Consider the following 18511-nt stretch of genomic DNA (forward strand, 5'->3'; position numbering starts at 1 on the left):
ACTTAGATTACTCTTCTCATCATGAGTTTAGTGATATATTCCATTTCTAGGGATCTGCCAGAGCCTTTTACATTTTATTGGTTTTCCCTTTCTTTGTCCAAAAATGTTGAAACTGTAGGCAGTGCCTTATTACCCTATGTTTTAAGAATATAGACTTGTAAGAAAGTCTGCCTTGCAAGATGACATCATTAAAAATGAGCTCTGCAGTTATTCAGTCAAGCTTAGAATTGTATTAATTTGAGCTTTTTGTGTCTGTCACAGATGTTTAGATAACTCAAGATCTTTAAAGAGGTTACGTATAGGCTGTTAGAGGAAGTGGTGACTCACAGAACTCTTTTCAGTATTTCATTTGAATTCTGGGACAATGCCAATGACCCTCTAATGCTAAGTGGGCTTACTGATTTTTATTTCTTTGTGAGGACTAGTTTTAGTTTTTGTAATAGGTCTTCATCCATTTTTTTAGCTACCCAAATTACTTCACTGTATGCGCAGTGTCCTAGGACTTCTCATGAAGGTTATATTTAAATTTTTTGATAGGCTTTTGAATATTTGGTTGGTGGGGAGGAAGTGGTGAGAAAAACACCCACCCCCAAATTATTTTCTAAGACTTGCTTTAAAGGGTGTGTTTTCAGGTGTCTTGTCAGCAATTCTAAAATTCAATCTTTTATAATCTTTTTTAAATCAGTGCCTACATGTTTATAGTAATACCATGGGTTGAATTTCTTTGATTTTCTCACTGTTATTGGGACATACATATACATTTTGTGCTTCTTTTATGTAATGTTTTTAAAGTATAACTTATTTGCATATACTTTGGGGAAAAAGAATGAAGTAAGAAATTTACAGGCAGATTTGGTCTTAGAAACTAGTTAATGATATTGCTACATTCTAAGATGTTATGAAATTTCTAAGTCATTTGCTGTTAAAGATATAAATAGAAACCTGAAACACTTAATACTCATCGTTTCCCATGGTAAAATAATGTTTCTTGGATGTCATTTGAGAAGAGGCAATTAAAAAGGAAAGATATACATCTTCAAACTGTTAAAAATAGATACTTAGATGTTTCTGAGAGGGAGCATTTGAGTCTCTTCTTTGACATTTACCAGTTGTTCTTGCAGGCAAATTATTCAACATCTGTCAGTGTTCACGTAGAGAAACAACAGAATTTCCTCTTTGACTCCATTACAAGTGTGGACAGATAGGGTAATGTATAGAAAAACACTTTGTAAGGGCTGAAGTCCTAAAGCAGTGTATTGTGATGACAAACGAACATTGATGGTTTGCCCAGAGAGAAAGATGACTTGATTCAAGGATTAAGTAATTAGCTTCTTGCCAGCGGACCACAGCTCCCAATGACTTTTATCTCCCTTTAAGTTAAGACTACACTAGTTTTAGCAGGAGGAAGAGGCACCAGAAATTGCCAAAAATGTGGTTCAGCATGAGACTTTTAAGTTTTCAGTGATTTTGCTATCTAAGATAATTTGTACTCAGCTAAGGAAAAACATTAAACTTTTGGGGGGAAGGAAGACTGATCCAAGACTACTATTGTCAGATTCTCATTTTTGAAGCTTAACTTTTTTTATCTTTTGTTCAGATAAAAATAAGAAGTGAATGTCAGTTACCAAGATGCTTAGGTTATGACTACTCACTTTCAGCTGTGGTTTCCTTATAAATCTTTGGTTTATCTGATCAAAATTAAGTGAAACAAATGTCTCTAATTTGTCTTAACATTTCTCCAAAGGAAACACAGTGAGGCTAACAGCAAAATTTGCATGCTCATTAATGATCAGTGAATAAACCACTCATCTCTGCCCTTCTTGGAGGAAGGAAAGAGTACCAGTAAAAATCGTAGGGAGTCTGATGGAGCTTTCTGTGTTGGCAGAAGCTGAGTCTCGGAAGGATTTAGTAGAGGGACGGGGTACTAGGAGGCGAAGAGAGGGCCCTCCTGGTGGATCCAGACATTTTCTTTGCCCTTTCCGTTGCCTGTACTAAAAAGTTTCTGAAAGAAATACCGGAATAGGTGCCCATTAAAATCATCCCTCTACCCCTGCTCCAACTCCTCTCTTCTTCAAATAAATAAGTGCTGTTCATTCTGTTCGTGTTGGAATGCATTCTGTAAGGATAGTATTTTGTATATAGCAGAGATCGCAGTAACTACATAGTAGGAATTACACAAGTTGTCATTTGGATTTTGTTTTTCATGGTAGAGCCTCAGAACTGTCTGTCTAAATACATCTACTTCATTCTTCTGAACTGGGTTGGCAAGTAAAGACCAGATAATAAACGTTTTAGACTTCACAGGTCATCTTGCAATTACTGACCTCCTAACATTTAATAACAGAAGCAGCCATAGGCAATACATAACTTATGAGCAGGGCTGTGTTCCAACAGACTTTATTTGCAAAACCAGGCCAGGTTTGGCCCATGAGTCACAGTTTGCCAAACCCCTGTGCTAACTTATGCATATGATTAATCCAGTCCAATTTTTCACTATTAAACACCGCTGTTAGGAATATATTTTGGAAATAACTTCCTACATGTTTGAGTACTTTTGTAGGAAGTGAAATTGTAAGGATAAAGTATGCATATTTAAATATGTAAATATTGCTTCCAAATCCTCCAAGACCTTTGCCAATATATAGTCCTCCAAACAGTAAAATTGGGTGTCTTGCTGCCTACTAACATTATTATTTTATTTTTACCGATAAAATGTGAAAATTACTATTTTCCTTCTTTTTAATTGCAGCTGCTTAAAAATTAGTTGAGACTTAAGAGAATCCCACTCCCTTGCCTTTTTTCTGCCTAATTTAGAGTAAATGAAGAGGCAGATTCAGAAATCAAGAGGATGGAGACTATTACCTATGCTGTTGATAAAGCTACTGGACAGTATGGCCTATATCCATGATGACAGTAGTTTTCCAAATACTATATTCTACAATTAGTCTTTCCCAGTTTTATCACAGGCACAGTTGGAAGACTGCAGATCTGCCATTGGCAGTCTCTCTGCAGAAAACACGGAAAAGCAGAGAATTCCTGATTCAGAAGACAGGTACATCCCAAAAGGAAAGAGAAAGTGGCTGGACTGCATAGGTTGCAGTGTGTTTCCCAAGCTCACTGCTCAGAGTCGTCATAGGGGGGTGGGGGGACAAGGCACATGCTGAGTGCCACCTGGAACAGGAGCACGGAGTCCGTCTCCCACCAGCAAACACCCAGCTCTAGCCTTAGTGAGGCAGACCACCTACCCAACAAGTCAATGGCCACTTAACTTCTTGTGAACTGCGCTTTTCCTTTGCTCATTTTCAAAAACTGGTTTGTTCATGAGTTTCTGTTGCTGCTATGTAGGAGTGCTTCATTTTATTAGGGGTATTACTTTTTGGTTATTTGTTGCAGTTACTGTATTAGATATAAGATGCCATTGCTTGTAAGATACTTTATACCCTCCCAAGGGAAGGGAGGTTTAATGTCTCAATGAGTGTTACGTCACAGTGACTCTTATCACTGAAAATTTTTATTTTGTGTGTATTGAAAGGGTTTGCTTAGCTTTGGGTGTGTGTAGTTAAAAGGGAAAACATAAGCAAAAGAGATGGGCTAAGCTATTTGCAAAACATTTCAAATTCAGAGGTCACCCCTCTCTTGGCCGACGGACGTCTCCGTTCAGCGCCCTCGCTGGGTGTGTTTCTCCACACTGTCCATCATCCTGGGTGTCATTGGGAACACGGTGCGGCCGCAGTTCTCTGAGAGCGCTTCAGTGCCACCCTGGAACGCGCTCCAGGCCGTGGGCACAGTCCTGTGTTTGATGCCGACACTGTTCGTACTTAGCAGTAGATATAACAAGGTTTCAAACAAACAAGAACCAAAAAATAGAACCTGTAACTGCCTCCTTCAGTGGTTTTTGAATAGTATGTTGAGAGAAGTGTTCAGGGGTAGCATCTTCACAGTAGTAATGGGAATAAAAGCCGAACTTGAACATGTGCAGCCAGTGGCTCCACTTGACAACGCCCTGGCAGCCCGTAGGCATGACACCATTGATTACAACACAAATGTCAATTTCGGGTATACTGAAATTTGAAAAAAATGTTGTTATAATTGATGAATTAGACTTTTTTTAGTGTATCATGATGCATCTTTTTTTTCTTTCTCTTTGTGGTAAGCTATATAAAAAATAGTCACCTAATTATTTTATGTGTACAATTCAGCACTATTCATTGCATTTACAATGTTGTACAACCATTACCACTATCTACTTCCAGTTTTTTTCATCACCCCAAACAAAACTGTACCTGTCAGGCCGTGGCTCCCCACTTCTCCTTTCCAAGCCCATGGTAACTTCTGATTTACCTTCTGTCTCTCTACATTTGCCTGTTTAGACATTTTATATATGTGGAATCATACAACAGTTCTCCTTTTGTGACTGGCTTCTTTCACTTAGCATACTTTTTAAGGTTCATCCATGTTGTAGCATCTATCAGAATTTTATTTCTCATTAGGGCTGAGTAATACTCTATTGTATGTATATGCTATATTTGTTCATCCGTTCATCTGTTGATGGATACTTGAATTGTTTCCATCTCTTGGTTATTGTGAATAATGCTGAAATGAACATCGGCATACAAGTATGTGTTTGAGGGCCTGTTTTCAATTCTTTGGGGCATATGCCTAGGAGCAGAGTTACTGGATTGTGTAGGAACTCTATGTTTAACTTTTTCAGAAGCCTCCAAACTGTCAAACTGTCAAACTCTCAAAGCCTCCAAACGTATCTTTTAGCTCTAACATCTGATTGACACTAGGTGAGTAGAGATGAATAGACAGTTGTTCTTTGTTCCCAAACTGGTGAGCGAGCAGTAATGACTGTGAGTGAACTGGGAGCAAGCACCTTCAACAGCGTCCACGCAGGTTCATGTCTTCCAAGTGCAAGAACTACCAGAGGTTCTTTAGAACAATGAGATTAGCTGTAGTGAGTAAATCCAAGGAGTAAGGACGTGCCCACAGTTAATGAAAAAGTCACCCTTTCCGAGGAACCACATGGATGACCTGGGGCTCGGGAAGGAAAGACGCTGATATGAGAAGGAGACAAGGAGAGAGAAGGAACAATGAATCTATTAATATCATTTAAAATAATACCACATTATGTACACACATCAAGTGACAGGCATTGTGCTTAACATTGCACAGTCATGGGACACTTGATGGGGATGCGTTCTGAGAAGTGGGTGGTTAAGTGATTGCCACGTTGTGCACCCATCACAAAGTGCCTGTCCACGTGCACACACATGGTCTAGCCTCCTGCACACCTGGGCTGTATGCTATAGCCTATAGCCTATTGCTTTAGGCTACGCGCCTGTACCGCAAGGAGCAAGCCTGTGTTGTACGCATGCTACTGTACAAAACAACACGAGAGTAAATGCATCTCAGTAAGCATGAGATGCGTGCCACTCTGCCAGTGTAACAGAGTACTGTTTCACAGTGAATGTTTGTGTAAATAGGTGCACTCTAAAATAACAATAGAAAGTGTAGTATAGTAACCATATAAACCAGTAACATGGTCTATTATCATTATCAAGCATTATGTAGTGTACATAACTGTGTGTGTTACACTTTGCTGGCAGCACAGTAGGCTTGTTTATGCCAGCATCACCCCAAACATGTGAGTGAGGTGTTGCGCTACAATGTTACCATAGCTATGATGTTAAGACCACTATGGTATTGCTAGATGATTGGAATTTTTCAGCTCCATTATAATTTTATGGGACCATCATGCTATATGCATTCCATTGTTGACCACAAAGCTGTCATACGGCACATGAGTGTATATGTAATCTTTAAAGCAAGGTTGGTATGCTCTTTCCATTTTGCAGATGAGATCTGTCTAGAAGGTATCTAGCCATATACTATGAAAAATGGAGACATTTATTGAAGAAGATACAAGATACAAGAAACACTGTGCATAGGACAATGATGCCTCAGTCCCCTTCAAAGTAGGCACCTTGGGACCTCACACAGTTCTCCCAATAGCCATCACCTGCCCCGTCATATGTTCCCTGAATCTCATCAACAGTCTGAAATCTCTTTCCTTTCAAAGTTGATTTTAGTTTTGGGGAAACCCAGAAGGCTCAGGACACCGAATGTGGGCTGTAGAGGGGCTGAGTCACCTGGGGGATTTGATGTTTTGCCAAAAAACTCTGCATGAGACCTGATGCCTGACGGGGCATGCTGTGGTGATGAAGCTGCCAATTACCAGTTGCCCATAGCTTTGGTCTTCTGAATCAACCAAATAGTTTCCGTGGAGAAATGTTCAAGCTTAATTTGCAAAATTTGTTGCAGGTTCATTGCTTACCTTGCTCAGTCATTTTGAATGCAATGGCCACACAGGACACATGCTCACTCACTGGTGTCTACTGCCCCCACTGACTTGCATAGTGAAGTTGTCATTGTTCACTCATGTGTGTTCCAGTCCACTGTCCTTGGCTGCCACATTACAGCGATGTCGAGTAAACTTCTCATTATGTTAACAATGGCTGGACTTAGTCTAGACAGATGTTGTGATATAGTAAACTCTTCCCCTGGAAGTTAAGTGCCTTGTCCAGGGCCACAGAGCTAGGGGACGGCAAGGATGGCAGGAGTTGAAGTAGGATTCTGCTTCTGGATGCTTCCCCCAGCCCTTTAGGGTCAACATTGCATTGTGCCATGGTGACCCTACACGCTACATCAGTGCAACTCTTTTTTGACCACTATTTCCTGGCTGTGGTCAGAGTGAGTCCCCTCTTTCCCTTGCAGGTGTGCTTGGCCCTTCCTGGGACTGGCCATTCTTCTGTTGTGTTCCTGCGAGGGCCCTGCAACTCCTTCATTGTGTCTAGTGTCCAGTCAGTGACATAGACGCTTCAGTCCTGACCTCTTAAACCACCCATAATGCTGCTGGTCAGAATGTGCTGTCCTCTAAAGTCCTCCTCTGTCTACTTTCTGCATACTTCAATGTCAAAGTCCTGTCTGGATTCATAAGGAGGCCTTCTATTGTTACAGGAGGGGGAAAAAAGGAAGCATAAGAGCATGTCTTTCTAAAATGTGCCCACCAACATGCCCTCTCAGTAGACCCACTCTCTATTTTCTGTTTACTTGTTTCAAAGATTATAAGAGCCATATCAAGGTGTCTTTGGCCCTTGGACTTGCAACTGCCACCACAGGGGGTCTCAAACTCATTACAGTTGCTTTGTTTCCCAGTTACTGTGGGACTTAAATTTTCACAGAGCACTAATGACATTCCAATTTGTGGATAAAGTGATTGTCGTAAGATTCTCCAAAACACAGCTTCCTCTTACTGATTTCCTCCTCAAGAACCTGCACTTGTTTTCTGTTGTCTCAATGTGCTTGTAATTCTCTCTTCAAGACCATTTAGAAACCCATAGGAGCAGGGAGAGGAGCGAGGAGTTGGATTGAGTGTCAGGCCTAGGGCACAGAGAAAGAATTTGGGGGGGGGTGCTAACTCAACACCCATGCTGAAATACTGGGTGATATTCTGAAGAATCTCTTTGAGGAATTTATTTAAATAAGGATGGTCCAGTCCTGGCTGGTGTGGCTCAGTGGATTGAGCACTGGCCTGTGAACTAAAAGGTTACCAGTTTGAATCCTGGTCAGGGCACATGCCTGGTTGTGGGCCAGGTCCCCAGTTGGGGCTGTGTGCAAGGCAACTAATCAATGTATCTCCCGTGCATCAATATTTCACTCCCTTTCTCTCTCCCTTCCCCTCTCTCTAAAAATAAAGAAATAAAATCTTAAAAAACTAAGAAACTACGGTTCAATTATGCAATGAAATACTGTGATACCTTCTGGAAATAGGTGAATCCAGGTTTTGTGGGGCCTGAAGTTTGCAAAATTTAGGGACTGTCTTTAATAAAAACAAAGAGAGAGAGAGAGATTCAGATACTTCAAAGGGAGTCTATGCCTATGTGGAGACTTTTAGCTTCAGCTTCACAAATACATTTCATGAAGAAAGTATGTTTATGAATGGCACTTTGTTCTTATGTCAGAAAAAACAATAGGCTGTTCAGAGGACAGCATATTTATTTTCACTTTGTGTGTCTGCAGTGTGATTATACATGCGTATATATGCATATGTCTGTGGGTTTGTGTCTCTCAAATACACATGTTTATATATGTGTGTATATGTGTATGTGGGGATATGTACATTTTTATATTTATATAATTCACTCAAAGGTCAGTGGGTCATCCAGACTTGTTCAATCCAAAGGGCTAGGCTGAATAGGAGACTTCAAGGTTTTGGAATGAAAATCTGGGAAAGCAGATGGAAGTAAGGTTTAAACCAGAGACAGGAAACTAGAATTCCCTAAGAGTTGGTTGCTAGGTTGGTTTTTAGGATGTTTTTAGAGTTACAGAAAGGTTGCAAAGACAATACAGAGAGTTCCTGATAAATTCTCACCCTGTCTCCTCAGTGTCAATATCTTTCATTACAATGGCAAATTTTTCACAACCAAGTACCAGCATCGGCACATTATTGAATAGACTCCATACTTTATTCGGATTTCAGTAGTTTTGCCCTAATGCCTTTTTTCTGTTCCAGATTATCACGGTACATTCAGTCCTCCTGTCTCCCAAGGCTTCTCTAGTTGATAACAACTTCCCAAACTTTCCTGGATTTTAATAACCCAGACACTTTTGAGGGGAACAGTCTGATGTTTTTCTCATGGTTGAACCTGAGTTTTGGGATTTTGGAAGGATGGCCACACAGGTGACATGCCATTCTCATCATGTCATACCAAGGGTTCGTGTTACCAGTGTGACTTAATCACTGATGATGTAAACCTTGGTCCCCTGCCTGAGGTGGCACTTGTCAGGCTTTCCCACGGTGAAGTCATATTTTCCCCTTCCCTGGTCTACTCTTTGGAAGCGAGTCACTAAGCACAGCCCATACTTACCGGGTGGGGAGTTCAGCTGCACCCTCCAGAGGGGGGTACCTGTAGAAATTATTTGGAATTCTTTTGTTCAGGAGATTTGTCTTTTCTCCCTCATTTATTTATATCAGTATAGACTCATGGAAAGTTACTTTATACTTTGGCTTAGAACCCAATGTCATATTTCTATATTTTGCTTGAATTGTTTCAGCTTTGGCCATTGGGAGCTCTTTAAGTTGAAGTTGGCTCCTGTGTCCTTTTGACATGCCCACACTGTTTTTTTAACATAGCTTTACTTTCTGGCACTACAAAGTCCTCCAGATTCACTTTGTATATGCGTGTTACCGGCCCCAGCCCTAGTACCAGCCTTCTTTCCAAAGGGCACTGGTTCCTTAATGGGAAGACAGCACAGAAAGTAAGATGTGGGCCCTTGGCGTCCTTCTTGCTTTTGTAGCGTCATTGCTTCCAAGCTCCTCAGTGGATACAGCAAGGAAATAGATGTATGTGTATTAACATACACATACACATATGTATATTCACCTATGTATAGCTAAACTAAACTTTATACGGATGTCTTTCTAATTCAAAGCCACAAGGTTTATTTTGGCCTCTGCCCTGTGTCCGCAGCCTCCTCCCCCAACAGTGAGAAACCTGGCGCCCAGGGCTGCTGTGCCTTCACCTGTCCCGTCTCAGGGCACACGTACGGCAGTGTCAGAGTTGTGAAGCCATCCCCCCACAGGAAACAGCCATCTCAATCTAAGTACCGGTTCATGTACATTTTCTATTGTTTTTAGTCTTACAGTTTCCAGTCAAAATATTATTTTCCAGTTACTTAGGCTCAGCACCTTTTCTTTAAAGGCCGGTTTTCTTTCTTGGGAGCTAGCACTCTAGATTGAGAGAGAAAAAAATGCGTTAAAGATAGCATGGAATATTGTTTTTGAAGATGACCAATAATTCCTCCCATCTTGTATACAAGCCCCTTTACCGTGGGACTTTTCTCCTTCCATTGAAAGATAGGTTTTATTTTCCCACTCCTTATGTCTGGAACTGGCTTTCCTAGTTGCTTTGGCTGATAAATGTGACAGAATGGTGTGATTTTGACCTAGACCTTGAGAGGCTTGCAGTGTTTGCCCTTGCCCTCCTGTCACTGCCGCTGCCTGTGAAGGAGCCTGAGTGTACCCGGGGACATGTGGCCCAGCTGACAGGCAGTGCCCGCTGCCAGATATGTCCATGAGGCCATCAGGACCATCCTGTGTCAGTTGAGTCATTAATACCTGCAGCCATGGAAGTGACTTGGCAAAAGCCACAGAAGAACTGCCCGGCGATGTGCAGCCTAAATTGGGGACTCACTGAATTATGAGCAAATAAAAATGCACTTCATTTAGGCTTATATATTTAGGTCGTTAAGTTTTGGAATACTTTGTTAAGCAGTAATAAATAGATGATCCAAGCACTAATGCAGCCTGGACATTTTTTAACATTTCAAAAACATTCTATGTCTCACCCGACCTAAGTCTTTAGAATGTTCCCAATGGGCTGGATCAGAGCAGCTGACTTGTCACTGGAGGTCACATGGTAAACAGCACTGCTGTTTCCATAAACAACTGCCGTGAAGTCAAGCTATTTATTTTATATTTCTCTAACATAGATGATTTTCATTAAGATTCCTCATGCTGGCTGGATCTTCAGAACATCGAGGGATAGCGAGAGGCTCAGTTTGGGTAAATAAATGGTGAGGGAGACCTTCCAACAAGCAGCATTTCCTCAGTCTTCATGACTTCTCTGGTGCCTTATTTTAAATTTCTGGATCCAGTTTTTAAATTGAAAGCTTTCTATGTTTCTTGTTTATTCCCATCTTTTCTTTCTCTCACTTCGATTTGTGTGTAGAATGTTATGTGTTTTTGTCATGGTAACTGCTCATAATGCTTTAGCTCCTTATCTCCAGTATCAGCCTGGTCAGCTGGGACCTGCGGGGCCTGTTTGTTGGCTGGGACGGAGCTCACACCGACCTGCTCAGGGAGGCCTCCTCTGCAGTGGTGGGGATGCCCGCAGGCCCTCAGAGCACCAGTCTAACCCAGGAACGCCGCTCTGTGTGAAGGAACGACGTCAACGTGCAGGCGGTTCCCGGAGTATAGACAACACGCAAACACAGGACCAGGAAGAAAGCCCTAGAAAGAAATGGGTGTGTTACTGTTTGGTGGAGATCATTGAATATAACCTCAACGGATTACATCAGAGACCTCTAAAAACCCATAACTAATTCTCTCTTCTTAGAATTTAGGAGCAAAAGTAATGTGAGCAGTTTAGTCCAGTAGTTTTTGAAATTAGAGAAGGGAACTATTTGCTAACAAAATCCTTTGTGAATTCTCATGCTGACTTTCTTAGCCGTCTCCTGGACTTGCCTCAGGGTGGCCCCAAAGGAGGGACTCCTCAGAACCCTATTATTCTGAAAAACACAGCTTAAAAATCATACATTGAATCTGTTTTTTTCATTTGATACATGACAAATTAGACCGGGAGTGATTAATGTCACTACAAGACTGCAGTGGAGGCAGTTAGAGGCAATACTTTGCATGGAAACTGGTCTCCTGCCCCACTTTGGGTCTTCTCCTTTTTAATTTAATCCTCATCGGAGGACATTTTTTTATGACTTTTAGAGAGAAAGAAAAGGAAAAAGGGAGGGAAGAGAGTGAAGAGAGAGAGAGAAAGGGAAAGAGAGAGACATCAGTCCATTGCCTCCTGTAGTACCCCGACCAGGGATCAAACCTGAAACCTAGGTATGTGCCCTGACCGGGTTTTGAAAAGGCTGCCTTTCAGTTTAAAGGATAATGCTCCAACCAACTGAGCCACACTGGAAAGGGCCTCGTTTGGTTCTTCTTGCGCTGCATATTCTAATTGTCAGTCCACGTCCCCCCAATTAGGAATCTTTCATAATGTATGTCTATATCACCAATATTTGAGGTTTTCTTACCAATTTTATTTTCTTAACATTTATTTAAAATGGATATGCTTTTTATACTTATGATGGTGGAGTGGTGAATATTAAAAATGAGTAGTAAACAAAGTAAGTGCATGAGGCAATGCTTAAAACTAAAAAAAGTAGATTTAACTCATTTTTAATGGTAATCACAAGAAAAATCTAAATAAAAGATATAGAACCACTTTAAAACTTCTCACTTGATTCTAATGTTCTTCTCATGATGCACACTTTTCTCAAGTTCAAAATCAATTCTGAGAAAAATCTGTTCAGTTTTAACTGAAATCATAAAGCTAATTCTCAATTATAAGCATGCTGGTACCATCTCTAAAATCTAGATGAATCTGGGCAATCATGAAGAAAATTGTTAAGCTCTCTAGAGATTTAGCAGTGCTTTTGTTGCTCTGACAAGCTAGTCAGGTTGTGAAAAACATATCTAGGTAATTGGGTCCCTCAAGAAAAAACTTATTTGTCTGCTACCTATGGATGAAGAAACCCATTAAGAAAACAATTCAGTAGTTTGGATCCCACTTCAAATTTCCAGAATTGTTTTCTCCATAAGTGTCTTTACCAAACTAGCACTATTTTAGTTGAAAAGCATTTACTGACGGCTATTTTTGTGTATTCTAATAGGGACAAAAAGAGTGATTTAAAAAAAACTGTGCGTTCAAGCCATCGGTTTTTTATTTACCTATCATGTATGGTTTTAATACAGATTCTAAATCCGAGTTTTGACAACCATTGGAGACAACGACAATGACAACCAAAGTAATGTTCATATCTGTTTTGTGTTTCCTTTTAAAATACTCTTAAGTCACATCTTAGAAAACAACGCATCAGATGAGATTAACTTTTGGGTTTACATGCCACCTCAGGTTATATTTAGTGCTACTGTCAAAAGATTTTATGGGTCTGCAGATCTTTCAACTTTATTCACATTTTTTGACAAGATTTTTTCTTTGTGTTATTTTTGTTTCCTCTTGTCAAATTTCTGACAACTTGATGCTTCTAAATGTATGTATTTATATCTGCGATGTGATCCTCAATACTTGTCTTGCACCATTTTATTTTTGACAGTAAGAAGTTAGCTTGTACCAGGACTTGGGCTGAACAAAATATATGTCCATGCATGTTACATATTTGGAGAGGTTGTCCTTTCTTTGGAGAACACTTCTATTTGTGGATGAAGGTGCCTAGAGTTGTGTGGATGAGCTACCAGAGAAAGAAGAGGAGTGTGGCCACAGGAACCTGTCCCTCGTCTACTTGCCCCCTATTTTCAACAAGACCAAGAAGAAATTCCGGAACCATTTTCAACCTGACTGTTTTCAAACAAAAGACTTTAGAAAAATCACTCATAGAGGAGAGGAAACCAGAATCTGAAAAAGTTGGACACTTTTCACTTGATCTTAGCCAAAAGGCCGAGAAGCGATAGGACACTTTTCATTAATCTTCTTCTGACTGGTTACATTTGGAATCTTTGGGAAAGCAAGTTTATTTTTGCCATTTGAAAGGACATTAGTATGGGCTATTGCATCATAGTTGATCTTTAGTCCAACAGTTTAAGTTAAAAGTTTGGGAAAACGGTGAGCTTCCCCCCTTTTTTATTTGAGCAACTGCCTTGTAAACAGATGTTCATGCCTGGCTGAAAGACAGAATGTTCAGGTCACTTCTCTGATCTCTGTTGAGAAAAAATTCCAGTTATGTGCTTTACTCTGTGGGGTGCAAGGAGGCAACCCTTACCCAAACCTCCAATGTGATCTCCATGTGGACTCCATGCCCTTAAAATAACTCTTTCTAATCTTCTCTCTTACAATGTTCCGGGTTTAAATTCCATCTGTGCCCACCTTTTAGCTCCTTTACTGCCTGTCCAGGGCTGAGTCACCATGAATAATCTCTCCATCTTTGAGGCTGGGTCAAGCCTGGAGGATAACTTGAGAAAATGCCATATTCGTGTGGTTGAACGTAGCTTTCTGGGTTTCAGAATGGATGTTCTTTGCTACGAGCTACTACAATGCCAACCTAAATGCTTTCATCTTAGACCACGGTGCAACTTTAATAACTGCTCTGTGCTAAGATAACAAATACTATATTATTGAGTCAGTCACATTGAACAAGTTACTGGCAAGCTGTTAAATACCTTAACATACTCTTTCAATAAACATTTATTTCTTTAAGGACCTGGAAGTCTGTGAGCATAAGAAATAAACACACAACCGTAGTGGGAAGCAAGGCGCCCTGCCACTAGAGCTGCCGAAGGGTTAGAACTGCTCTGGAAACCGCAGGGAGTCTCAGCAGACTTTGTGTAAGGAATGCGTCGGTGCAGGAGGTGAGACAAAGGGTAAAGTTCGCAGACCCGTTTTTTCATACTTTCTGGTGAATGATTATAGTATTTAAATGAAACTTGTTTGCCTTGATAGATATCTGTGTGTGTGGTGTGTCATTCGTTGGGATGGGAGTATGCCATGGATGGAGATTAATTATTTGGAATAATTAAATCAAATATAGATGGATTACTTCACTCATCTTTAAATGGTAACTAAGAATCATTTCTTATTAGGACAGAAAGTGACTTTAAAGTCTGAATCTTCACAATAAATATTTGTTTCTGACTACTTTTCTTCTAGTGAAATCATTCCTTATGAGTAGGAATGATGATGGCTGTTATGAAAACCAGACTTGTGTTCTTGGGAAACCTTATTCTTCCCAGAAACAGGTTCTCAGTTATTTTCTGTGGAATAGTTTTCGGTGCCTCTTTTCCTGCAAAGTTCAGCATCTCTTCCTGATAGGCTTTCATTATATACTCATACTTGAGGTTAAAATTGATGTCGTCTGTAATACCTACCAAATACACTGTACTAAATTCACAAGTGGGAAGGAAAATTTAACATTTCTTTCACACCTTGTTGCTGATCCAACAACAGAGCACAGGTATTTTGCTCCAATGGCACCACCCATTGAGAAGTGTTCAATGATATCGAGGCAAATATGATAAGGAAGTTTCTTAAAACACTTAAAGGAAAGAAAAGACTAATGTCAAAGTGAAGATTAAGAAAAAACCTTAACACAAACAAGAGAGAAGCATGAAAATGAACGCATTGCTATCAAAGGGTCAGACAGAAGGTATGACAACAGAAAGAGCATCTGGGCAATTCCGGAGCTAGAGGCTTCCAGTATACTATTTGGAAACAGTGTAAGGCACTATCATTTAAGAAATGACAGGCTGTCTAGTGAAACTTCAGGAAGAAAATGCATAGGACAGCTGACCAAGAGTGGTCCCTCATCATTATATTAAATCACTGGGTGCCTGGCTCAGAACTGGAATTAAGTAGAATACTTGCATGGTGGGTGCTGGGAAATGTAGAGAGATTATTATAGTTCATATTCTTTGATTGTAAGTAACAGAGAGTAACTCAAACTAGTTTATTTAAACAAAAGAAAGCCTTTATTATAAGAGTCTCATACTTCATCAACATGAACGTGGCCAGAGGAGCAAATTCCAAGGTACCAGTAAACAGGTTTCTCCACATTTCTTGCCTCAGCATCTTCCTATAAGTGTGATTTGAGTACAGGTCTAACTTCTGACTGGGAAGACACCCAAAGACCATTTGTACATAAGCCAGTAGGATAAAGCTAATGCGGCTCTTGGAGTGTTGATCATCAGCAGAAGCTTGCACCTGGGGTGGTGACTCCTCTGACACAGCTGTGAGTCCTTAGGGCTTGCACTTAACATGGGAGGAGTGTGTGGGTACAACAAGTGTGAGCAGGTCAGAGAGTCAGCATTCATGAGGCCTGGTGTCTGGGAGGCAGAGGCTCCAGAGGAGGCCTAGGAGCTGGGCTAGGGTCTTACAGAGCCTTGCCTTGCCTTTCCTGCCCTTTTAGCTGGGTCTTACCTGGGCTCCTTGCATTCCATCTCAGCCCATGTCACCTACTCAGAGGGGCCTTCCCCACCCCTCTATTTGAAGTAACCCCCATATACACTCAAAGTACTAATTACCCTGTTTATCTCCTACAAAGCAGTTGTTTTTCTGAAATTATCTTTTTTGTTTACTTATCTATTATCTGTTCTCACTTTTTTCTGGTCTTTGTGACATCAGAAGTCTTTTCTGATTTGTTCTCCTTCGTGTCTCTACTACCTAGCACAATGCCTTGATGTAACAGGTGCACAATGAACATTTAATGTATAAATGATTTCTAGAACATAGATTTCTAGAATTGGAACTATGAGTTGTATATGGTGCAAGGAGCTAGGAGATTTTATGGTGTCTTGATATTTTGGAGCAGAGTGAAGATTTTTCTAGTGCTATCAGAGGCAAGGTCTGTCCCTCCATGGTATCAAAAGGTCTTAACATGCCTATTTACTATACCTGTGCTTCAGGGAGGTTGGAAAACCAAGACTTATCATCTGGGTTGGGGTCCAGTCTTGGTATAGGATAGGGTATTATGTGCTCAGAGTGTAAAGAGGCCTTGGCTACATCAGACACCTCTACAATCTATGAGGATGGGCTCCGACGTCTCTTACAGATATTGTTTCACAGCTACTGATTATCTGCCAGGTTCTGGGGAATATGAATGGGGTCTTTAAGACAGGAAGAAGTGGCTGTTGCTAAAGCCCTGGGTTTTTAATAGAGAGTTTTGGAGGGGGTTAGTGAAACAAGAATTTATTTTAAATCATGTCTATACAGTTGAAAGACTTGATTTAGATTCTATGAAAAGAATTTAGATTCTAAGGTGTTGCAATTATGCATGAATATTATTAATGTTAGGACATCATATTTTTCCCATAAAATTTATCAATGGAAGTCAAACAAGGTGGTATAATTAATTACACAGGTTTCTTTCATTTTCTCTTCCTTTTGGGCTACCTTTCTGAGGGAAAATATAAGATATATTTTCATTTAAACAGGAAGAGTTTCTCTGAAAAGGAAGTTGGAGTGCAGTTCAGAAGAATGCAGAGAAGTTGGTCAGTTGTAAGTATTAACTTTCTCACTAGAACTTCAAATATCACTCAACGGCTAGATTTTTGATAACACTGCATTAACAACTGTATTGCAAGTTCTTCTGTATATACCCAGAAAACTCTTTTCTGGAATGGTCATTTCTTAAATGGTTTTACTCTAAGAATAAACTTCTTTTTGCACCACCAGGAAACATCCCTCTCTAATGGTCTGGTTTCGGCAATCTCAGACTAAACAAATGAGTCCAACTTTGGTAACTTGTGGTCCACCACACATTCTTCTTCCTACATTTATGAATGCATTATGTACACTCCATTCTGAGGGAAATTGAGTAATGAAATTAAGGAGAAAGATAGCTATTTTCATCTTCCAGGCTGCTTCCGCCATTGTCCAGTTTGTACTTTACATGATTATGTAGAGGTGAGTCTGCTCCCTTTCCTCTGTTCTCCCAGGCTCGCCTTCCACAGTGGGATCTCCCTTGTGCATTGTCCATAGTGACTTTGAAACGACCAGTTGTAAGGGCTTCATGAAATACTTCTTTTCCTATAGACTTTCTTATCTGTGTCTTATAACAAAAATAATGTAAAATAGAGGGCTACCAAGATGGCGGCGGAGACGGTAGAGCTCCGTGAACTGAAGCCTGCTGAACGAAAGCGGGAAAGTCTTGCTCGTGGTTTGGAGACTAAGGGAATAAAAGAAGATCTCGCCAACAGGCTCCAGGCCTACGTTGAAGGGCATGCTGAAGAGGAGGCAAATGAAGAAGATGTCTGGGAAAAGAAACAGAGGAAGAAGAACCAACGCCCAGAGAACTGCCTGTCAAAGAGGAAGAACCCCCTGAAAAAACTGTTGATGTGGCATCAGAGAAGAAAGTGGTAAAAATGACATCTGAAATACCACAGACTGAGAGAACGCAGCAGAGGGCCGAATGATCCAATGTACCTGTGAGCTGGGGGAGTAAGAAAGCTGCCCGAGCAGCTAGATTTGGGATTTCTTCAGTTCCATCCAAAGGCCTGTCGTCTGACACAAGCCCATGGTTGACCTGAACAAGCTAAAGGAAAGAGCTCAAAGATTCGGTTTGAATGTCTCTTCAATCTCCAGAAAGTCTGAAGATGATGAGAAACTGAAAAAGAGGAAGGAGCGATTTGGAATTGTCCCAAGTTCAGCTGAAACAGGAACCACAGAGAATACAGCGGCAACGAAGAGGAAAAGAGTAGAAAGCTTTGGGATGCCTGATGAGAAACTCAGTGTTTTCTGTTCTCCAGTGGTTTCCATCTCTCTGGTTCTTCTTGTCACATATATACCTAAATACAGTTTTGTGCCTAGGTTCTTCCTCGCATTAAGAGAGTATGTACCGCAGGTGCACCAATGAACTACAGTAGCAGTGTGATTTGCAGTTCCAACTTTAAGATTGTTGCTATTGTTTAAATTATTTTGCTTTTTAATAAAAATAGAAAAGACCAAAAAATGTAAAATAGCATGAATGTTACAATAAAATATTTATATTGAACATAATTCATCAGATTCAAGTTAAATTTCTAAAACTGTTATTAAAATGGAATTTGTTTTAAATATACTTATTCTAAAATGGTTGTTTAAGCCCATATTGGACTCTAAGCCCTCAGCAGGATTTGCGATTTGGAATTAATTGCATTACTCTCCAGAGCCGCAGACAT

At 40.4% G+C, this 18511-nt stretch overlaps 1 pseudogene; it reads left to right on the top strand.

Moving 5' to 3' along the window:
- Window positions 1-17370: 17370 nt before the first annotated feature.
- On the top strand, window positions 17371-18207 carry LOC118983206 (SAP domain-containing ribonucleoprotein-like; annotated as a pseudogene).
- Window positions 18208-18511: the final 304 nt, after the last annotated feature.

This window comes from Sturnira hondurensis, unplaced genomic scaffold, assembly GCF_014824575.4.
Source record: "Sturnira hondurensis isolate 20B ecotype Veracruz unplaced genomic scaffold, ASM1482457v3 Scaffold0000396, whole genome shotgun sequence".
NCBI classification, from domain to species: domain Eukaryota; kingdom Metazoa; phylum Chordata; class Mammalia; order Chiroptera; family Phyllostomidae; genus Sturnira; species Sturnira hondurensis.